Source organism: Mastigoproctus giganteus, chromosome 4 (assembly GCF_048544385.1).
Source record: "Mastigoproctus giganteus isolate SK-2022 chromosome 4, ASM4854438v1, whole genome shotgun sequence".
Classification (NCBI taxonomy): Eukaryota; Metazoa; Arthropoda; class Arachnida; order Uropygi; family Thelyphonidae; genus Mastigoproctus; species Mastigoproctus giganteus.
Genome location: NC_143578.1, coordinates 132,084,016 through 132,108,769, shown reverse-complemented (window position 1 = coordinate 132,108,769; position 24,754 = coordinate 132,084,016). Strand labels below are relative to the sequence as shown.

The 24,754-nt window shown below is 37.6% G+C and overlaps 2 long non-coding RNA genes across 3 annotated transcripts in view; one reads left to right on the top strand and one right to left on the bottom strand.

Annotated features, from left to right (window-relative positions):
- LOC150087069 (uncharacterized) overlaps nucleotides 1-22,114 on the top strand; it is a 180,030-nt gene extending 157,916 nt beyond the window's left edge. For both annotated transcript variants that reach the window (XR_016546866.1, XR_016546865.1), the window contains exon 4: nucleotides 22,009-22,114. This is a non-coding gene — a long non-coding RNA (uncharacterized LOC150087069). The remainder of the gene's footprint in view (nucleotides 1-22,008) is intronic.
- The window catches only part of LOC150087068 (uncharacterized), a 90,615-nt gene that overhangs the window by 5,716 nt on the left and 60,145 nt on the right, over nucleotides 1-24,754 (bottom strand). The gene's annotated exons all lie outside the window — the stretch shown is intronic.

The window sequence follows — 24,754 nt, the reverse complement described above, 5'->3', positions numbered from 1 at the left end:
ATGATATCAAAATTATTTTTTGCATCCAGTTCCTTTGTAACATCATAGTATCCAATCAAATTTGTCAGACAAGACTTTACATTAACAAACCCATGCTCTGTCTGAATTATTACTGCAGTCTTGTCTAGATGATCCTACAATGCATCATTAACGAGCGACTCCATTATTTTCCACGGAACGGAAATTAAACTAACTATTCTGTAATTACTCGTGTCACCCTTAGAATCCCCTTTGTGAATTGGGGGTACATTTGCACATCTTCAGTCCGTGGAGACTTCCCCTGAGTGCAAGGGTACTTTCATAATTATGGCTAAGGATTTCCTTACTTCCTCTGCTGCCTTCTCTAATATAATTGGATAGATCCCATGTACCCCAGGTGCCTTTTTTATGTTTAACTTCAAAAATATCTCCCCTACTTTGCTCTTAGTTATTACAAAATCATTAAGCACCCTGTTACAGTATGATAAACTTCCGGCATTTTCATCCCTAAGTACCTCCTCATCTGTGAATGTAGATGCAAAATACTCATTCAGATTATCAGCTATCTGAGCAGGATCATCAACAGTCGAACCATCGAAATCAAGTGGACCAATCTGATTCAACCCCTTACTTCTAGAGTTTACATAAGTAAAGAAGTCCTTTCTGTTTTTCTTAGCATCCTTTCCCAAAGATTTCTCGTAATCTGCCTTCACTTGCCTAATCTCCTTTGTGACTTGATTACAGACTATCTTACATTCCATAGGCTTCTGTGTCACCTGATCATTTATATGTATCCCCAGCATTTTTTCTTCTCTGTAATGGACAGGAACTGTCTTCCCCCAAAGACATAGGAAATGCTTTCGCTGAAGCTTTTGCTAAAACTTGAGCAGCACATTCATATGATGTTCCATTCCAGAAAATTAAAGAGGGAGCAGAAAAACACAAGGTAAATTTCAACACCGGTCTCTCTCTTCCATATAATCAACCTTTTATAATATTCGAGTTAAAGGAAGCTCTTAACAGAGCACTCAATAGTGTGGCTGGCATGGATGGTATATTTTATATTATGCTGAAACACTTGAATGACATAGCTTTACAAAGTCTACTAATATTTTTTAACAGAATTTTTAAGGAAAATATTTATCCTCACTCTTGGACACATATCACTTGTATTAGCCATCCCTTAACCAGGAAAAGATCTCTCTAATCTGGTTAGCTATCATCCAGTTTCCTTAACTAGTTGTTTAGGAAAAACACTGGAAAAATTGGTTCTCAAACACCTCACCTGGTTTTTAGAGTCATGCAACATCCTGCATAAAAATCAGTGTAGCTTTCGGCAAAATAGATCTGCTTTTGATATGATGACTAAAGCAGAATCAAATATCAGAAATGCTTTTGTCAGAAATAACCACCTAGTTATGGTAGGTGGTTATTTTGGTTTGGACTTCAGAGAAGGCCTTTGATACAACATGGTGTTTCGGTATTCTACGAGATTCTCACACCTTTGGACTACGAGGCAGGCTTCCCTTGTTTATTCAAAGCTTTCTCCAGGGCAGAACCTTTCAGGTTCATTATCAAAATGTTCTTTCTAAAATCCATATACAGGAGGAAGAAGGCATTCCTCAGGGATCTATTTTGAGTCCTACTCTATTTCTAATTAAAATAAACAACATCATCCATGATATTCCAAGAACACTTTTACCCTCTTTTATTTTTAGTTTTTACCAACCCTCTCATCTTCACATTGGTCACTAGGTGGCACCATTCTTGCCTCTCACACGGCTAGTAACCTGGTAGAAAAAGACAATTTCCCATGGCCAAAAAGAGCACATCATGAGTAATTCAAACTGATTTATCTTGGCTGCCAGATGCGCCCCAAACAACTAAAAAGAAAGATAGTTCCACTGCAGGAACTGCCAAACACCAGAAAACTGAGTCAGAGACCTATCCAATTCCAACTTTCTTGATAATCCACTCAACTGGTGAAAATCCAATAGGCAACCTCTCACTATTTAGAGTTCAAAAGGAATTAGAGAGTAGAGCTGAGTCTCCCAAGTCTGTAAAAAAAAAAAAAAAAAACTCAGGTCAGGAGGCATGCTCATCAAGACCTCTAATGCTAAAAATTCAGAGCAACTTTTGAGCATTAATCTCTTTGCAGGACTACCAGTAACTGTGACGCCCCATAAATCACTAAACACTTCTAAACTGTGAGTACAACTGCAAAGCCCGCACTGCTCCTCAACCACTATGCCTAAACTGCAAAAGCGATCATCCCACCTACACTAGAACATGTTATCGCTGTAAAAGTGAGAAACTTATTCAGAAATATATATATATATATATATATAAAAAAATGTTTAAAACCCTGTACAATGCAATTCAAACTCAATAAGTCAATAAGCTCACATCTGGTGCCAATTTCCATACCACTCAAAAACCTCCACTCCCCAGACCAAGGATGGAGAAAAACAAATAACTTCCAGCTATCAACAGGAAATGGATACTAATGAAAAATCTGCAGATGACCCTATGCTAAAACGTTTTCTTGAAGGGGACATGGACACAGAAAAGCCTTTCTTCCCAAAAAAGAGATAAAAACAAGAGTGAAAAACAAAGAACCTCACCAACATGAAAACGTTCTGAAAGCCTAACAAAAAATAAATAATGAGCACAATAATTCAGCGGAATTGTCATGGTTACCGTGCCAATTCTGATGACCTATATGATCTCAACTCTAAATACACACCAATATATCTCTGCCTTCAAGAGACATATTTGAAACCTTAAGATACACCAAAAGTGTCCCAATGTAATATCTTTACAAAAGACAGAACCCATCAAAATGCTGCACACGGTGGTGTAGCTGTTTTAACAAACCTGCATGTTCCTACCAAACATGTCTTATTGAACTCTCCCCTTGAGGCAGCAGTAGTCTGTGTAGTTGCTGACATCCATATTACAATTTGCTCCTTATACATTCCACCAAGCTATACCACCCAACTAAATGATCTAAATAATCTCATAGCTCAACTCCCCACATCTTTCCTCATTATGAGAGATTTAAATGGTAATCACACACTATGGGGTAACAACAACATCAATCAAAGAGAAAATCTAATTGAACAATGTTTACATAATAACAACCCTCTCCTTCTAAATGATGGGCCACCTGCATATGTTCACCTTCCTTCTGGAACAAATACTGCAATACACTTGTCTGTCTACCCCAGGGGCTCACATCTGGTGAGTATGGGCTTAGCACACCCAGGGTCCTGAGCTGGATATCACCATTTTTCTCTTTCTTGGTGATTCCTCTCTCTCTGGGTAATTCGGGATTTTTTTTTTTGGCTGGTGCAGCATAATAATAATTATTATTATTATTATTATTAGCCATATGGTGCAAGGAAGCCTGAGGCTTATGCTGCACGAAACAAAAAAAAAAAAAAAAAATTCCGTGGTACCATGAGTGAGTGAGAGAGAGTCAGAAGTAGAAAGGAATCACCAAGAAAGCAAGAAAGAGAAGAATGGTGATATCCAGCTCAGGACCCTGGGTTTGCCAAGCCCATACTCACCAGATGTGAGCTCCTGGGGTTTAAGCCTCAGACTTCCTTCCACCATATGGCTAATAATAATCTGTTCAGAAATCCTGTATCCTACTCTAAAGTGGAAGATAAACAATGATCCACTGCCCATTTTCCCATAATAACTGAATTACTAAGCAGACCCTTTATCATCCTACTAAAATTCTGCAGTGGCTCACTAATAAAGTAGATTGGCAGACCTATAAAATATTAGCTAAACTCTACCTTGAAATAATGCAAAAATCCTGAACTGACGAAACGACTGAGTATGTCACAAAAGCAATATTGCATGCAGCAGGAAAACCCTACCAAATCCTCTTCAAAATTACTGACAGACCCAAAAATCTGGTGAAGTGATGAATATCAGGGGCTCACATCTCATGAGTATGAGCTTGGCACACCCAGGGTCCTCAGCTGGATATCATCATTCTTCTCTTTCTTGGCGATTCCCTTCTACTTTTATGTGTCTCTCTCTCTCTCTCTCTCTCTCTCTCTCTCTCTCTCTCTCTCTCTCTCTCTCTCTCTCTCTCTCAGGGTAACTTGAGATTTTTTTTTGGCTGGTGTAACATAAGCCTCAGGCTTCCTTGCACAATATATCTAATAATAATAATACCGTGCAGCTAAAAAAGAGCAAAATAAAGCTTGGAATACTTTTTGCAGCAATCTAACCACACCCAGTATTATTCAGTATAAACACACTAGAGCAAGAGTGAGGTATGTTAGATGCCGTAATAAAAAGACACCTTGATATTCATCACTTCATCATCCGATTTACTTCGGGAAACATTTGCCAAAAAATATCAGCTACAGAAAGCTACACCTTCAGAGCTACATCAGCTACAGAAAGTTACACCACCAACCTTCAGAAGATTTAAGGCAATTTAGAAAAACAAAAGTTAAACTTCCTTCAAAAGGTGATGAACAATACAACTTACAATTTACTATCCATGAATTGCATAGAGCTCTGTCAAAATTTAGACACTGCATTTGGTCCTTGAGATTGTTGCAGACATTCCCTCAGATATGCCAGACAAGCTGTACTTGTTACCTGGGAGTCTAAAACGCTGATGGAACTGATATTCATGTGACACTCAAGTCAAGTGAACCCAGTTTCGGCGAAGTCCGGACAGTCTGTGACAGCCAAATCCTCTGCTTGCAGAGGTTTTGGCTTGCATTCCTCCATGTGGCCAAACCACATGGAGGAATGTCACCCCTCTCTGTTACCAGACAATACTAGGTGGTAGATGACTCTCATCAACCGGTGCAATACCACCACTTTGCTTATTGGAGGCTTGAATGGTGGAACCCATGTTTACAATTTGAGAGTTAAGTTCTCTCAAATTGTAAACATGGGTTATATCTGCTACCAATTCCTTAAATGCCGATCTCCAGGTATTTCTCCAGTGGGGCAAAGACAACTTAGTTGATTTCAATCCTTCTAAAACTCACAAAGCTCACTCTTGTCTTATATCTGGCAAAAAGGATTCTTCTGCTCCTGTGCTTATCTTTGGTGACACTCCGATTTCTAGACAAGAAGATATATTTCGTTTGGGGATTAACCTGGCTTCTAATCTCTCTTGACACAAGCACATTACAAATATTGCTTCCTCTGCATCTAAAAAACTTGGTTTTCTCTTTCACTCTCGGCCTTACTTTTCTTCCAGTCGGCTGTTCACTCTGTACAAATCACAAATCCGCCCTACCATGGAATATTGTTCCCACATCTGGGCCAGTGCCCCCAAAACCTCTCTGAGGCTTCTAGATTCCATTCAGAAAAGGGCAATTAGGTTAATTAATGACTCATCTCTAACAGAGTCTCTCCACTCACTGTCTCATAGAAATATTGTTTCTGCTGCATGCCATTTCTACAGATACTTTCATGGGCACTGTTCTTCTGAATTGGCTGCTATAATTCATGCTCTCTCTCTTTCAAAAAGTCCGAACACATTCCGCCACCTGCCCACATCCATTTACTGTCCAACTTCAAACTCACAGAACCAACTTTTCATCTTCCTCATTTATTCATTGAACTGCTGTTTTCTGGAACAACCTTCCTTTGTACTTATTTCCTGAAAATTACCGTCTTCAGTAGTTCAAATCTAATGTCAACAAATATCTTCTTTCATCTGCTCAACCTCCAGCCCAAGTATGGTACTAAGTACTATAGGTTCTAATACCTCTCGTGTTTGGGATTTTCATAAAAAAAAAATATGTTAATAGAGTGTGAGATAATTGGGTCTCTACTTTAAACAAGGGAGAGTCCCAACAAACCCCCACTTACTATGTACCCATCATCACCTTTCCAAAATTCTTGAAAAGATGGTAAACCGTCAATATGGTACCTTAAAAATTTTAACCTCCGACATTCTGCACAATTAGGGATTAAAAAAAATAGATCAACACTAGATATACTACTAAGATTAGAGAACTCCACTTGAAATGCATTCCATAGATTGGAACATCATGTAATGGTTTCCTCTGATATCGGTAAGGCTTATGATTCCACGTGGAACTATGGAATACTCCTGAATTATATCACCATGGACTTCGGGGTCACCTCCCAATTTTCATACAGAACTTCCTGTACAGATGTTCCAGGTTCAATTTAAAACTTCGTTATCCCAAGTATTCTTACAAGAAGGAGTTCCCCAGGGCTCTGTACTCAGTGCTACACTTTTTATAATTGCAATAATCACCATTGCTGAACACCTTCCCAACACTATTCATACAGCACTGTTTGTAAATGACAACAGTCTGATAGTATATTCTCACAATTACTTACAAAAATAGATAATGGAGAAGCATTAACTTCCAAAGAATTGCTCAAAACTAGGTATTGCTCAAAACATCAAAGGCAGATATGGTTGGGATATCAGAGACGTGGTGTCACACAGATATAAGGGATGCAGAACTGCAATTTGGGGAGTACAACGTCTACAGAAAGGATAGACAGGATAGGAAGGGGGGAGGGGTTATGCTATTAGTTAAGAAACACATAAAAACCAAGGAAGTGAAGCCAGTCGACATCGCTGGACAGTTCAGTGTTGAGTCAGTTTGGCGTGACATAAGCATTGGGAGATCAAAATTGAGAGTAGGAGTGTGCTATAGGCCTAATGACTCTGATGAGTATAATAAGAAACTGTACAGGGAAATAGAGTGGGCCAGTAAATCAGAGAGTCTTATAATGGGAGATTTTAATTTCCCAGATATTGACTGGAATTTGGGGGCTGGTCACTCACACACTAGCAGGACTTTTGTGGATTTATTGGATGATTGTTTTCTACATCAGCATGTTCGGGAGGCAACTAGAGGGAGTATTACTCTTGATTTGATTATCAGCAGTGATTCTTCATGCATTAAGAATCTGCAGATAAATGAGCCACTAGGTGGCAGTGATCACAGTGTGCTGAAGTGGGATTTACTCAAAGAGGTAACTACCATTAGGGGTAAAGGGAAGGGTTATTGCTTCCGTAAAGGCGACTACGATGGACTGAGACAGTATTTAAATTCTATACAGTGGGACCAACTGATGATGTTACCAACAGCAAATTCAAAATGGGAAGCATTCAAAGAACTTATCTTGGAAGCTACTAGGCTTTACATACCAACTAAGAAATATTGTTCAAGGTTTAGGCCAAAATGGATGTCAGATGAACTAATGAGGCATATGGCAGAGAAGAAAAATACATGGGATACTTACAAATTAACACATGACACAGAAGCCTATGATAGATACAAGTTGATATGCAACCAAGTTACAAAGGAGGTTAGGCAGGCGAAGGCAGATTACAAGAAATCCTTGGCAAGGGATGCAAAGAAAAACAGCAAAGAGTTCTTTACTTATGTAAACTCTAGAAGGAAGGGGATGAATCAGATTGGTCCACTTGATATTGATGGGTCAACTGTTGATGATCCTGCTTAGGTAGCTAACAAACTAAATGAATATTTTGCATCGACATTCACACATGAGGAGTTATTCAGCAAGGGGAATGCCAGAGGTGTATTCAACTCTGGCAGTAAGCTAGAGGATCTTGTAATAACTGAGAGTAAAGTGGAGGAGAAATTGTTGAAGATAAATACAAGAAAGGCACCTGGGGTGGATGGGATCTATCCAGTTATATTAAAGGAGGCAGCAAAGGAAGTAAGCAATCCGTTAGCCATAATTATGAGAGCTTCCTTGGACTCAGGGGAAGTACCCATGGACTGGAGATGTGCAAATGTAACCCCATTTCACAAAGGAGGATCAAAGGGCGACACAAGTAATTATAGACCTGTTAGTTTAACTTCTGTTCCCCTAAAATTAATGGAGGCACTGGTTAAAGAAGCACTGCAGGATCATCTAGACAAGACTTCGGTTATAGCTCGGACACAGCATGGTTTTGTTAAGGGGAAGGCTTGCCTGACCAATTTGATTGGATACTATGATGCAGTCACAAAACAACTGGATGCAGGGAATAACTTTGATATTAGCATTAGCATTAGCATTTGATGCAAGAAAGCAAGCTTATGCAGCATCAGCCAAAAAAAAAAAAAACCCCACTTCCAACTTCACCCCTCTGTTCGTTCAAAATACCTGTCCAGCTGAGCCTTAAACTTATTTAGGCTATCAACCTCCACCACAAGGGATGGCAGTCTGTTCCACCAACCAACCACCCGCTGGCTAAAGGCAAACTTCCGCACGTCTATCCTACATCTGTCTTTCCTCAATTTGAATTTATGCCCTCTCAGGTGATTTTTCTGAGCTAGAGGAAGAATCGCATCAGCATTGAGCATGCTTAAACCATTCAAGGCTTTATACACCTCTATCAGATCACCTCACTGGTGCCTAGTCTCCAGACACTGTAATTTGCAAAACTTAAGCCTTTCTTCGTAAGAGCACCCCTTTGTTCCATTCACTAATCTTGTTGCCCTTCTCTGTACTTGTTCCAGCAGCTCTACATCCTTCTTGAAATGAGGCCTCCAGACCTGTATACAGTACTCTAGGTGTGGCCTGACCATTGCCTTATACAATGGAATAATCACCTCCTTATCCCTGCTGGAAAAATTCCTGTATATCATTGACATTACTCCATGAGCTACTCTTGCAGCTCGTCTGCACTGCTCAGAGAACTTCATATCTGCCTGCACAATCACCCCTAAGTCCCTTTCATTCTCTACCACTGTCAGTGTAGTACCACAGAGTTGATACGTTGCTCTGGGGTTGCTGTTTCCCATGTGTAGTACTTTACATTTGTCAATGTTAAACTTCATTTGCCACCTCTCAGCCCATCTGCTCAACCTTTCCAGATCCTGTTGCAGCAGCATAGTGTCAGTAGTGTCCTTGACAACCCTGCCAACCTTTGTATCATCTGCAAACTTGGACATTAAGCTTGATATACCATCATCAATATCATTTATAAATACAGAAAACAATAATGGACCCAACACTGAGCCCTGAGGGACTCCACTAATAACATCAGTCCACGATGAGCAGTGTCCATTGATTACCACTCTCTGTCTTCTCCCCCTCAACCACCCCTTTATCCATAGCAGCAATTTGCCTCCAATGTCACACTGCTCCAATTTGTGTAGCAATCTTCCATGTGCAACAGTATCAAAAGCCTTTCTAAGATCCAAGTATATAATATCAAAGTTATTCCCTGCATCCAGTTCTTTTGTGACTGCATCATAGTATCCAATCAAGTGGTCAGGCAAGACTTCCCGTTAACAAAACCATGCTGTGTCCGAGCTATAACTGAAGTCTTGTCTAAATGATCCTGCAGTGCTTCTTTAACCAGTGCCTCCATTAATTTTCCTGGAACAGAAGTTTAGCTCACAGGTCTATAATTACTTGTGTCAGCCTTTGATCCTCCTTTGTGAATTGGGGTCACATTTGCACATTTCCCGTCTATGGGTACCTCCCCTGAGTCCAAGGAAGCTCTCATAATTATGGCTAAGGGTTTGCTTACTTCCTTTGCTGCCTCCTTTAATATAACTGGATAGATCCCATCCACCCCGGGTGCCTTTCTTGTGTTTATCTTCAACAGTTTCTCCTCCACTTTACTCCCAGTTATTTCAAGATTCTGTAGCTTACTGCTAGAGTTGAATACACCTCTGGCATTCCCCTTGCTGAATAACTCCTCATGTGTGAATGTCGATGCAAAATATTCATTTAGTTTGTTAGCTACCTGAGCAGGATCATCAACAGTTGACCCATCAATATCAAGTGGACCAATCTGATTCATCCCCTTCCTTCTAGAGTTTACATAAGTAAAGAACTCTTTGCTGTTTTTCTTTACATCCCTTGCCAAGGATTTCTCGTAATCTGCCTTCGCCTGCCTAACCTCCTTTGTAACTTGGTTGCATATCAACTTGTATCTATCATAGGCTTCTGTGTCATGTGTTAATTTGTAAGTATCCCATGCATTTTTCTTCTCTGCCATATGCCTCATTAGTTCATCTGACATCCATTTTGGCCTAAACCTTGAACAATATTTCTTAGTTGGTATGTAAAGCCTAGTAGCTTCCAAGATAAGTTCTTTGAATGCTTCCCATTTTGAATTTGCTGTTGGTAACATCATCAGTTGGTCCCACTGTATAGAATTTAAATACTGTCTCAGTCCATCGTAGTCGCCTTTACGGAAGCAATAACCCTTCCCTTTACCCCTAATGGTAGTTACCTCTTTGAGTAAATCCCACTTCAGCACACTGTGATCACTGCCACCTAGTGGTTCATTTATCTGCAGATTCTTAATGCATGAAGAATCACTGCTGATAATCAAATCAAGAGTATTACTCCCTCTAGTTGCCTCCCGAACATGCTGATGTAGAAAACAATCATCCAATAAATCCACAAAAGCCCTGCTAGTGTGTGAGTAACCAGCCCCCAAATTCCAGTCAATATCTGGGAAATTAAAATCTCCCATTATAAGACTCTCTGATTTACTGGCCCACTCTATTTCCCTGTACAGTTCCTTATTATACTCATCAGAGTCATTAGGCCTATAGCACACTCCTACTCTCAATTTTGATCTCCCAATGCTTATGTCACACCAAACTGACTCAACACTGCACTGTCCAGCGATGTCGACTGGCTTCACTTCCTTGGTTTTTATGTGTTTCTTAACTAATAGCATAACCCCTCCCCCCTTCCTATCCTGTCTATCCTTTCTGTAGACGTTGTACTCCCCAAATTGCAGTTCTGCATCCCTTATATCTGTGTGACACCACGTCTCTGATATCCCAACAATATCTGCCTTTGATGTTTTGAGCAATACCTCAAATTCATCAAATTTATTTACTAATATATACTTGGATCTTAGAAAGGCTTTTGATACTGTTGTACATGGAAGACTGCTGCACAAATTGGAGCAGTGTGGCATTGGAGACAAATTGCTGCTATGGATCAAGGGGTGGTTGAGAGAGAGAAGACAGAGAGTGCTAATCAATGGACACTGCTCATCGTGGACTAATGTTATTAGTGGAGTCCCTCAGGGTTCAGTATTGGGTCCATTATTGTTTTCTGTATTTATAAATGATATTGATGATGGTATATCAAGCTTAATGTCCAAGTTTGCAGACGATACAAAGGTTGGCAGGGTTGTCAAGTACACTACTGACACTATGCTACTGCAACGGGATCTGGAAAGGTTGAGCAGATGGGCTGAGAGGTGCCAAATGAAGTTTAACATTGACAAATGTAAAGTACTACACATGGGAAACAGCAACCCCAGAGCAACGTATCAACTCTGTGGTACTACACTGACAGTGGTAGAGAATGAAAGGGACTTGGGGGTGGTTGTGCAGGCAGATATCAAGTTCTCTGAGCAGTGCAGACGGGCTGCAAGAGTAGCTCATGGAGTATTGTCAATGATATACAGGAATTTTTCCAGCAGGGATAAGGAGGTGATTATTCCCTTGTATAAGGCAATGGTCAGGCCTCACCTAGAGTACTGTATACAGGTCTGGAGGCCTCATTTCAAGAAGGATGTAGAGCTGCTGGAACGAGTACAGAGAAGGGCAACAAGATTAGTGAATGGAACAAAGGGGTGCTCTTACGAAGAAAGGCTTAAGTTTTGCAAATTACAGTGTCTGGAGACTAGGCACCAGCGAGGTGATCTGATAGAGGTGTATAAAGCCTTGAATGGTTTGAGCATGCTCAATGCTGATGGGATTCTTCCTCTAGCTCAGAATAATCACTTGAGAGGGCATAAATTCAAATTGAGGAAAGACAGATGTAGGATAGACGTGCGGAAATTTGCCTTTAGCCAGCGGGTGGTTGGTTGGTGGAACAGACTTCCATCCCTTGTAGTGGAGGTTGATAGCCTAAATAAGTTTAAGGCTCAGCTGGACAGGTATTTTGAAAGAACAGAGGGGTGAAGTGGGTTTTTTTTTTTTTTTTTTTTTTGGCTGATGCTGCATAAGCTTGCTTTCTTGCATCAAATGCCTCTACTAATGCTAAAGAATTTAAAATTATCAAATCAAGATTTATTCCTAAAGAAGATGGATATCATTTATGTCCTCATGGTATTCCATTATTTTTAAAGAATAACAATGTTAACTTCAATAATTATATTTTATCTCAGGAAGGAATGCAAAATGTTGTTGCCCAGGATGTGAACCAAGGATATAAAATTCTGAAGAACAACTGAGGAGTATGAGAAATAAAATTCATAAAATGGCAATGACCAAAACAGCAGATCTCCCATATATACTTTCATTGTTAAAGGGAAAACTGTATATGATTACCACAAATATAGACATTGTAGATGGAATGGTAAATGATGTGATTGGTACATTAGAGTATGAAGAAGATGAAAATGTCAAACGAGTATAGATGAAATTTTCCAGGGGGGGGGGGGGAGAGTACAATCTTCAAAAACAAAAATCATAAATTATAATTCAAAATTAATTATTATTCTAAATCAAAAACATAAATCTCAAAGGGGAACCTTTGATGAAGTGGTATATGATTATGAAAAAGATCACCAACAGCAACTTACGTGCTTGCATGTGTTATCTCGTGCAACCTCATTGGAGGGTTTATATATAACCAGTCCTCAATCTCACATTCTACCATGGAAAGGGAACAAGTAATGTTGAACTCTCCACAAAAATACCTAATTTAAAAACAAATAACCTAATGTTTCTACAAAGTGAATTACAAGTTTTCTTCATAACAGATTTCTCAATAACATCAGTGAATATGCAAAGTTTCCATTCTCATGCACAAGACATCACAACTGACTCCATCCTACTTCTTCTTCGGCTCAATGAACCTCCAAGGTTCTTGGCTGCAAGCACAATCTTCCTCCATTCCTTTCTGTCCTTCACTCGATCTGTCCAGTCTGTTATTCCAAGCTCCTCAATTTCTGCCAAACGTTGTCCTTCCATCGTTGATGGGGGATCCTCTTGGTCTTTTCCCTGCTGGTCTATATTGGTATACCTGTTTGGTTGCACTGGAGTCTTCCATTCTTTCAATATGTCCTCACCATCTAAGTCACATCACCTTCATTTCGTAAACAGTTCTGTATTATTTCGGTACAGTTCTGTATTATGTCTCCTTCTCCATTCTTTCGTTAGATTGTCTTTAATGGGTTCAAATATCTTTCTAACTATTTTGTTTTTAAACCGTTGTAACATTGTTATCATGGATAGTTGCATTCCAGGTTTCTACTCCATATAGCACTATGGGTCTAATGCAGGTTTTATATAAGTCTATTTTAAGTCTATGTGATAAAATTTTAGAGGCCAGAAGATGCTGAATTGTAAAATATGCTATTTCCTGCCTGTATTCTAGTCTTAACTTCTATGCTGGTATGTATTATTTTCGTTATTTATCATTGAATCTAGATACAGGTAACCCTCATATAACACGGTAGTTTGGTTCCTTTCAAAATCTTGTGTAATGTGAAACCGTGTTATAAGAGACTAAGAACCAGCACAAAAAGAGGGCTTATGTTATTGTTATTATTATTAGCCACAGGGTGCAAAGAAGCCTGAGGCTTATGCTGCACCAGCCAAAAAAAATCCATGAGTTAACCTGAGCAAAAGTCAGAAGTAGAAAGGAATTACCAAGAAAGAGAAGAATGATGATATCCAGCTCAGGACCCTGTGTGTGCCAAGCCCATACTCACCAGATGTGAGTCCCTGTGGTTATGTTCCAAAAGCTAACAAAAATATGCCATTTTTTTTGTAACCATCATAAACTTAATTTTTATAGTAGTAATAACTTAATATTTTAACTTTATTTTTATAATAGTAGTAACTTAAATAGAAACTGAACAAAAATCTTACCTTAAAAACTGTGATACTTATATGTGGGATAATGTACATTCGTTTAGCATTAGCATAGGCATATGATACAAGAAAGCAAGCTTATGCAGCATCAGCCAAAAAAAAAAAAAAAAAAAAACCACTCCAATTTCACCCCTCCATTTGTTCAAAATACCTGTCCAGCTGAGCCTTAAATTTATTTAGGCTATCAACTTCCACAACAAGAGATGGAAGTCTGTTCCACCAACCAACTACCCGCTGGCTAAAGGCAAATTTCCGCACATCTATCCTACATCTGTCTTTCCTCAATTTGAATTTATGCCCTCTCAGGTGATTATTCTGAGCAAGAGAAAGAATCCCATTGGCATTGAGCATGCTCAAACCATTCAAAGCTTTATACACCTCTATCAGATCACCTCGCCGGTGCCTAGTCTCCAGACACTATAATTTGCAAAATTTAAGCCTTTCTTCGTAAGAGCAACCCTTTGTTCCATTCACTAATCTTGTTGCCCTTCTCTATACTTGTTCCAGCAGCTATACATCCTTCTTGAAATGAGGCCTCCAGACCTGTATACAGTACTCAAGGTGTGGCCTGACCATTGCCTTATACAAGGGAATAATCACCTCCTTATACCTGCTAGAAAAATTCTTGTATATCATTGACAAGACACCATGAGCTACTCTTGCAGCCAGTCTGCACTGCTCACAAAACTTCATATCTGCCTGCACAATTACCCCCAGGTCCTTTTCATTCTCTACCACTGTCAGTGTAGTACCACAGAGTTGATACATTGCTCTGGGGTTACTGTTTCCCATATGTAGTACTTTACATTTGTCAATGTTAAACTTCATTTGCCACCTCTCAGCCCATCTGCTCAACCTTTCCAGATCCTGTTGCAGCAGCATAGCATCAGTAGTGTCCTTAACAACACTGCCAACCTTTGTATTGTCTGCAAACTTGTACAATAAGCTTGATATACCATCATCAATATCATTTATAAATACAGAAAACAACAATGGACCGAACACTGAACCCTGAGGGACTCCACTAATAACATTAGTCCACTATGAGCAGTGTCCATTGATTACTACTCTCTGTCTTCTCCCCCTCAACCATCCCTTTATCCATAGCAGCAATTTGCCTCCAATGCCACACTGCTCCAATTTGTACAGCAGTGTTCAATATGCAACAGTATCAAAAGCCTTTCTAAGATCCAAATATATAATATCAAAGTTATTCCCTGCATCCAGTTCCTTTGTGACTGCATCATAGTATCCAATCAAATTGGTCAGGCAAGACTTTCCCTTAACAAAACCATGCTGTGTCCGAGCTATAACTGAAGTCTTGTCTAGATGATTCTGCAGTGCTTCTTTAACCAGTGCCTCCATTAATTTTCCTGGAACAGAAGTTAAACTCACAGGTCTATAATTACTTGTGTCAGCCTTTGATCCTCCTTTGTGAATTGGGGTCACATTTGAACATCTCCAGTCTATGGGTACCTCCCCTGAGTCCAAAGAAGCCCTCATAATTATGGCTAACGGTTTGCTTGCTTCCTTTGCTGCCTCCTTTAATATAACTGGATAGATCCCATCCACCCCAGGTGCCTTTTTTATGTTTATCCCCAACAATCTCTCCTCCACTTTCCTCTCAGTTATTACAAAATCATCTAGCTCACTGCCAGAGTTTACTAAACCTCTGGCATTCCCCTTCCTGAATAACTCCTCATGTGTGAATGTAGATGCAAAATACTTGTTTAGTTTTTTAGCCACCTGAGCAGGATCCTCAACTGTTGAACCATCAATATCCAGGGGACCAATCTGATTCATCCCTTTCCTTCTAGAGTTTACATAGGTAAAGAACTCTTTTCTGTTTTTCTTTGCGTCCTTTGCCAAGGATTTCTCATAATCTGCCTTTGCCTGCCTAATCTCCTTTGTGACTTGGTTACAAACCAGCCTATATCTATCATAGGCTTCCATGTCACCCATTAATTTATATGTATCCCTTGCATTTTTCTTCTCTGCCATATGTCTCATTAGTTCGTCTGACATCCATTTAGGCCTAAACCTTGAACAATAATTTAATTTTCTTCCTCTTCATTGCTTCTAAGCACAATCTCTTCTGCAGCATCTAGATTTTGTGTACCTTCTGCTCTCTTTAAAAGTCATGAACTGCACTCTTCGAAGTTACAATTTTTTTTTATGGTCTCAAACAAGCACAAGTTCAATAGCACGGAACCTAACCCAGGGTTCTCCTAACAAAATATAGTGGACTCCCACTTTAAATGATATATGAAAATCGGAAGAATATTTTCCAGTTTGCAAAATAAAAATAAATTTACGATTACATACATAGCTTAATTAACACACATACTGTAATATGTACATAGTAATTAATTGATATTTCTGTCACTGACGTTTTTTTTTTTTTTTTTTGGTAGTAAAATTTAAAACAGTAAAAATGATAAGCAATTAATAACAAAGAACACGATACACACAAGTGAAATATGGAGTAATGAGTTTCTGAAAATTTATTTATGTTTTTTTATATGAATGAATATTTCATGTTCAAACACATTTCACCATAATAATGTGAAAGCCCACAGAATTCCAGCTATTGGTACTATAGCAAATGCAAGAAGATAAGAGTTCACAATCTACTACCCATTTATAATTGATTACACTAACAGAAAAGACCAATAAACCAGAAACTGCATATTGTTTTTGTTTTATGGTAGTGACCTCCAAAAATGTGCTTTAGAAAAATACCATGGAGGTGATAACAACTAGCGAGTCAACACAGGGATTCACAAAAAAAAGGAATGTAAACATTGAAAATTACATCTAACATAATAGCAGGATTTTTCCCAGCACAAAAGCTCAAAAATACCATATTATGTAAGATTTTCAGCAATCCTCAAACCGTGTTAGAGCAAAACAGGGGCGCCTCTGGTGCCCCTGTTTTGCTCTAACATGGTTTGAGGATTGCTGAAAATTGCTGAAAATTGAGGATTGCTCTAAAACAGCCAGGTGGGCAGGAGCAGCAGTGCGTAGCACATGCTTCTTGATTAGACCTGGGTTCGAGCCCGTGACCACCAAATACGGAGGACGCGGAAAGGTCAGGGAATGACCACCGCATATCCCCGGAGCAATATGGCCTTAGTTGCTAATGCTCCTAAATAACAAACAGCAGAGCAAAACATTGTTGTAGAAGTACCGTGTTGTGCAACGATTGCCGCAATTTATTAATCATGTTAGAATGTAACCGTGTTGTAGAAGTACTGTGTTATGTGGGGGTTGCCTGTATTTGAATGAGGTTATATTCTTAAAGTTAAAATTATCAATTATAAAATTTGTCTTGGTTGTTATCACTTCTTGCGACTTTTAAATAGTCAGTTTTTTCTTGGTTAATTTGGAGTCCAGTTTTTCCAGGAGCTGTTCTTAATTTTTTAAACGTATTTTGTACATGACTCCATCCTACAACAGAGTAAAATATTAGTTTTGAGTGAAACTTGGGTAGATAATGACGATCATGCACCATTACCATCATTTCATTGTGTGAATCTTCGATTATATAATGACCCCATAGGGGAAGCAGAAAAACGGTCATTATATCGGAAGGACATTATATCAATTGTTCATAAAATCAGCAGCAAAACAAGTAAAAGCTTGAACATTTAATGTAATTATACTAATACAATATAGTGTAATCTTATTTATAATATGTACTATAGTATTAAACAAGAAAATTACAATTGTATTGTAATTACGATTGGTTACAATTAAATTGTAAATTTCACTACATAGGCTACATACCTTTCAAGACCTAATGAGAGAATTGTTTCGTACTTTAAAATAATGTGTCGAAAACACACTGTTTCAATGGTAGAGCATGTTTTAAAAGAGAATTATGAAGGTGCACAATAGTAGTTATTTCACTTTTGCAGTTAGGCTGTGCTTAAAAAAAAATATATCATACAAGTTCTAATCTTTGATGAGCATCTTTTACTGAAACTTCTTGTTCAACCACCATAGGTTCCTCACCTTCATCACTACAAATTTCAGAAGATTCCATTACATCTGCAATGAATTCCTCTTCATTAGTGCATATACTTAAACATCATTCAATATCTGCATCCACTTCTGTGTAATTTTTGAAGCTTAAGTTTTCCTGTAAGTTTAGGTGATGATGCACAGGCTCAAATATTTCTTCCCTATTATCAGACTGTTCTTCGCAATTAAAAGAGGAAGCAGCACGCAGAACTTCACACATTGCATCATTCAAGGCAATAAATCCAGCATGTTTGAAGCAGTTAGCAATTACTTTTTTATCAACTTCATCCCATGCTGAAACACAAATACATTGCCTGCAGGATGTCGATTTTGCATTAATTTTTGCTTTCAAGACAGCACAATTTTGTTTAATAGCATTCTTCGATAGTTTAACTTAAACAATTTTCCTTCTATTCATTTGTAGCATCAATGTCCATGGCTGCATTGTTGCCACACTTTTTTGAAAGACAGGCCATGATGAGTCTTAAATTTCTGGAACCATCTATATGAACTTTTAAATTATTCAATATCCATTTGATATGCAAACGATTCAGCCTTATCTTTTAAAAGATTACCATCTACGGAAACATTTTCTGCACACATTATCATTAGCCATTCCAAGATCTGGATACTTCACCTTTCGTGCTTGAATCCTATCCGGTGCAGCGGATTGCTCTAAACTTTCAATCTTTTTCTGATCTTTCAGAATAGTGAACAGAGTACTCTTAGGAATGTTGAACTGTTTGGCGATGTTAGTCTTAGAATGCACACCATATCTACAGCTTGCAAAATCCTAATTTTATCTGGAATTGGCAAAGCTCTCCACTTTCTTGAAGCGAATAGCCAATAAACATACACTAACTAATGAAATGAACTTCTAGCGGATGTTCATTTCATTACCGCACTGCAAAAAAAGAGCATGGAAAATCTTAACAAATGATTTCTCACAGTCAGGCTGAAATTACTTCAATATATTTGAAGCATTCTGTCATTTTTATATGCAAATATTGTAATAAAAAAGTAAAAAATTCAGATTGGGAGGTAGAAATTTATGGTCATTATAGAGATATCCCTTTATTTTCAACATTGTACTGAATGTAAAACAGAATTAGGTTAATGAGAAATTGGCCAGGACCAACCACATAGGACGTTATAACGTGTTGGGATGTTAAAAAGAAGGTCGCTATAAAGAACTTTGACTGTATCAACACGAAGATTCAACTATTATCAGTACATCACATATCTTTGCACAACACGTGACAGCTATGACAGATAATATCGGCAACATTTGTGGATGGGCGCATAATTTCAATAACGAATAACTAACTTTCAATAACTAATGCAGATCATCCATTTCCTATGAATGTTATCTGCTTGGTCCAGAGACAAACTGTGCTGCAGTCAAAAGTGCATCTCCCATATACCTTCTATAGCCACTTATGTTTCCAATATTGTCATAATCACAAAAAAAAAAAAAAAGTGTGTGCCCTGAATGCAGGAAAGATGTGTCATGTGAAAACATCCTTGGCTTGGAAGAGGTTAAACAGTTTTAGGAATGAAAAGAATCCAAACACGTTTAACACAATTTAAAACATTCCCTCCCCCCCCCCCACCGATAATTTCATCAATTTTAGGTTACAATACAGGTTCAATAGGTAAATTAAAATGGTTTTGTGATGGCTAAAATAAGAAACGTACACTGGAGATTGTAAAGAGTCTAAATGCCTTCGAAACACAGCATCAATTATAGTTCCATGATTAGTTGTCGGTACAGATCTAGAAGTATTTAACACTAGTCCAAATTTATATTCTAAGAAATCAGTTCACAGTTTGGATTCAGTATCAGCAAAATTAACACTGAAATCTCCATTAAGTATCATTGGTATTCAATTGTATTTTTTGTGAGAAAATTGTTGTGGCAGTACAGCTCCTTCAATCGTGTAACAGATGAATATAATGATGTGTTCAATCTTTTGGTTAGGCAAAATGTAAATGACTACTAACAATATTGTTTGACCATCAGGAAGAAGGCATTCAGCCACAAAAATGTCTCCAACAGGTCGAACACACTCACTGATATTCCAACAATTTGTTGATAAGTCACTTCCATATGAGGAGTAACAACACGAGTATGATTTTCTCTCTTGTTGATCTTGTTTGAATTGAATGACACAAACAAAGTTAGGTATGCTTACTTTGTCATTATTTAGCCATGTTTCAGAAAGTAGAAGTAAATTGGATTGTTGGGTGACAGCAGTGTGAGATCATGTAAACTTTGACAATTTAACATTAGAATGAAAAGATCTTGTCATTTACTGATGAACTTGTATAAAATGTCTTGCATGGTAAGTAGAGGATTACTCGACAACCTGGTCATTTCAGCTTGAAGTGCAAGAGTAGATGCAGCATTTCTCAGTCCATGATAAAATTTCTTTTCTCCATTTGCAGCAATAATGTAAATACCACTGATATCGGTAACTCGAGATAATGTAACATAAACTAGTTGTTGTTCGTGACATTTCTCATATTCATAAATTATGAAATCAAAAGTACCTCCCTGAGATTTATGGATGGTAATAGCACAAGCTAGTATTAGTGGAAAATGATTTTGTTTAGCTGAGATCGTTCTGTTGTTATTCAACGAAACACTCTTACTGCTTGCAATCAGTAAGTATGGCTTCTAAATTGATTTCTCAAGCCATAGCAAACTGACGAGCCTTCATTCTAGCAAGTCAAACCCACAGCAGGTGATCCTAGAAATTTCAACCAAAGACATTTAATAGAATTAGTCTCTTCATCATATTCAATACATGCCAATTTTCCTAAAGCTCTGTTAACTAGACCATCGGACACATCAATATTAGTTATCAAGTATGGTTTGCCAATAAGTAAAGAAAGTTCATACGGTAATCCACTGGTGTCTAATACTGTCATTTTATGAAGTTTTTGATGCACATGAGCCTCATGTTCTGCACCTGACAAATATGTCTTGAGCAATCAACATAATGGTATTCAGACGAATTTAACACAGAATTGTTATAATCATTCACAGATTTATTTTAGTTTTATTGAAACATTACATCATTCATAACTTCCTTGAGTGCACAATTTTACATCATTTTCATACCACAATCGATCACAGATATCACAAACAGCTCCAAATGTATTTTTCAGAAATTTTCATTCAAATGTTTTATAGAAGTTACAGTCATATTCCACGTCCTTGTAAATGATTTCATGCTCGACTACTGTTGAAACTTTTGGAGGGTCTACAACAGGTTTTTGAATGATGCAATTGAAGCTGGTTGTTGCAATATACTCTGTCTAGCCAGTTCAGGTAATTCATTTGAACTCAAATCTTCTGGATCAAAATCTTCAAGAAGTTCTTGAATATAATTTTGTGATGTTGCCAGTCCAGCCTCTTAAGAAACAGATTTTATTAAACTCTGCATTTTTTTTTTTTCATTCTCTGTTTTTGAACTCATTCTTTTGTCGACGTGGGAAGCTTCTTTGGTAGGTAGCTTTGAAACTTTTTCCAGCACTTGACAACCAGTATGATGATCATTTAAATTACATTTAATTTAATTTAACAGCTACAACCAAAGTTATGAAAGATATAACGTTTTATGCTCGTATTTGTATTGTTGCATTACTCTACATTACTACTCAAGGAAGTATGATTGCATCAATACAAATAAGAGGCTAGGTGACAGTGACGTAAGCATTTCCGTCTCGCATTTTCATTATATTCCATTGTTAGGTGCCGCTAAAGATGTTTTCATATCAAAAACCTCAGTAACAGCATGCTGCTTCTGATGAACATTCACAAAGGCAGCCATGTTTAATGACTGCTACAGATACACCTCCTGTGGAAAGACTATTTCATTGGTACAACACAAAAAAGGTTGTACAAATAACAGTCCTACAAAGCAACTATAGTTTTGTAAAAAAAAAAAAAAAAAAAAAATGCAGCATTACTTGGACTGATTCTCATAATTAAGGTAATAAAGTGGCTTCAAAAGTCATAAATCAAGTGTTTTAAGCATATCATCTTGAATACAATATAAATATTTCTCTAGCAAGAATTGTATGTAGGAAACACTAATCCATTTGTGGTAAAATATATTTTTTGTTATACTTGCAGAAAGGTTCAGAGATCCCAACTACCAGAATAGTCAACTGTTAATAGCATGTTTCTGTGTAATTCTGTCAACAGGCCAAAAGAGGGAGATAAACTCATTAAATTTAAGTGATACAAAATGGAAGTTAATTGCTTATGTTAATTTCAAATATTAAACAATTCTTTGTGCTTATTTTTAATTCTGCTGTTTAAAAGAAAATGAACTTCAGTATAATTATTGTAATTGTTTGATGTAATAAACTGGGTCATAATAAAATTTACTTTTATAATACTGTATAATGGAAAGTAATTTATCCTTGTATGGTTAAACCAGAGGAAGTTGGGCTCATCGGATGAAACTTTTTATTCACAAACACTACAAATATAGCCAAACATGAAGAAAACATGGTTGGTTGGTGGAACAGACTTCCATCCCTTGTCGTGGAAGTTGATAGCCTAAATAAGTTTAAGGCTCAGCTGGACAGGTATTTCGAACGAACAGAGGGGTGAAGTGGAAGTGGTTATTTTTTATTTATTATTATTTTTTATTTATTTATTTTTTTTGGCTGATGCTGCATAAGCTTGCTTTCTTGCATCAAATGCCTCTACTAATGCTAATGCTAAAACAACAAAAATATCTTTCCACATTTATCAAGTTTCAGTTGTTTCTCATATTCTATTGGATAAACAAAACATTTTATTGGAGCATAAGGAAAGAACGATGTCTTTGCACTACAGCAATGCTCTTACATAGTGACACTAAGCTCTTAAGGCTCTTTCTTCTTACTTTAAAATTTTTGTCACTATTTAGTGACAGAAGCATCTTTCACATTGTGATTTGAATTACTGCTTGATTATCAAGGTGCTATATATATCTGCACTAATAAAAGAATAGAAATTGCTAATCAAGGTGCTACATAGATCTGCATTAATAACAGGATAGAAACCAATGAAACAGCTGTTGAAATGATGGATGGAACCCCATTATACATAAATGGTTAAGTACAAGAGAGGAAAAACAAACTGTGCTGCAGCAAAGTCTGTAGCTCACTACCAATGCATTCTACATTTAACTACGTGGTGAATTTCTGAATTACAGGCTTATCCTTATGCAAATTTCAGTAACTGCTGGCAAGTACAGTTAGGTTACAGAAATTGGTTGAAGTATGAAATGAAAATAACCCAAAGTTAGCTAAATACATGTAGCTCATTGCTGATGCATTCACTGCGTAGCCACTGCAAACCCGGCTGCGACAATGTCTGTATCATGCTGTGACGGCTACACAGTGAATTTATAGGCAGTGAGCTACATATATTTAGCCAACTTCAGTTGATTTTCGTTTCATGCTTTAGCCAATTTCTGTAACCTAACTGTACACAGTGTTATTATATTAAGGTTTGCATAAGAGATGCCTGAAATTCAGAAATTCATCATGTAGCCACTACAGACATTGTTACAGCACACCTACAGACACCACCACAGTAGGGTTTGTGGTGGCCATGCAGTGAATGCATTGACAGTGAGCTACAGATTTTTCTGCTGTGCAGTTTGTTTTTCCTCTTCTTGTACTTAATCTAAATGGCATTACTTCTCATAAGGGAAATTCTGTTTAATTGTAGTGCAAGACCAAGGCAACTTGTGATGAATGCATAAACTTGAAAATTCAATATCATGGTGCAAACACATTTCCCTTACTATAAAACCTTATCTATAAAATAAGAGTGTAAATTCCTTCAGTTAAATGGTTTATACTTTGGGAAGTAATGAAGCTTTGTTATTTAAAATTATTTAAATCTACTAAAACAATATACACACAGAATCATACACTTCACTTACTTTCTTTGTAATAGTGATAGTTAGAAGTGCAACAAGGTTAGTCAGCAATATATAAGGGAACACTTACAAAGAAAAACTTCAGTTCCGTAACTTGACGCATCTAAAAACACAGCATCTGTGAGGAAACATGATTGAAGTATTTAAAGCTTTAAATGGATCAAGTAAACCAAGTGCTGATGGCATCCTTACTTTTCCTTGTACAACACACATATGGGACATAAATTTAAATTGGAAAATAATGGTTATAAGGTAAATGTGGGAAAATTTGCTTTCAACTCCAGAGTGACCGATTGTTGACTGAAATGGGAATTTTTTATAAATTTAAAAGAATAGACAAATTATTCTTCAAGGACAATTATTATTATCCTTCAACAAATTATTGCTCAAGCTTTAAAACTAAATTAATGATATATGAACTGATGAGACTTAGTGAGAGAATAAAAATGCATGGGATGTTTATAAATTATCAGGGAACATCTTCAATTTGAATTTACACCCCCTCATAAAGTCTCAGCAAGAGGAAGGATTCTATCAGCTTATTCAATCAAATTCAAGGCCTTAAAAACCTCAATCAGACTTCCTTGTAGGTGTTTAGTCTCCAGACACTGCAATTTGCAAAACTGAAGGCTTTCCTCATAAGGCACCATTTTGCTTCCCTCCAGACACTGCAATTTGCAAAACTGAAGTGTTTCCTCATAAAAACACCATTTTGCTTCCCTCACCAATCTTGCTGTTCTCTACAAACATTCCCACAGTTCCACATCTTTCCTAAAATGAGGCTTGCAGACCTGTGATTCAAGATGTAGCTTAACCAAAGCCTTATACAAAGGGATAATCTCCTCCTTATCCCTGCTGGCAAAGTTCCCATGTACCATTCATAAAACCCCATGAAGTGTCCTGCCCTGACAGCCTGTCTGCTCTACTCAGAGCTTC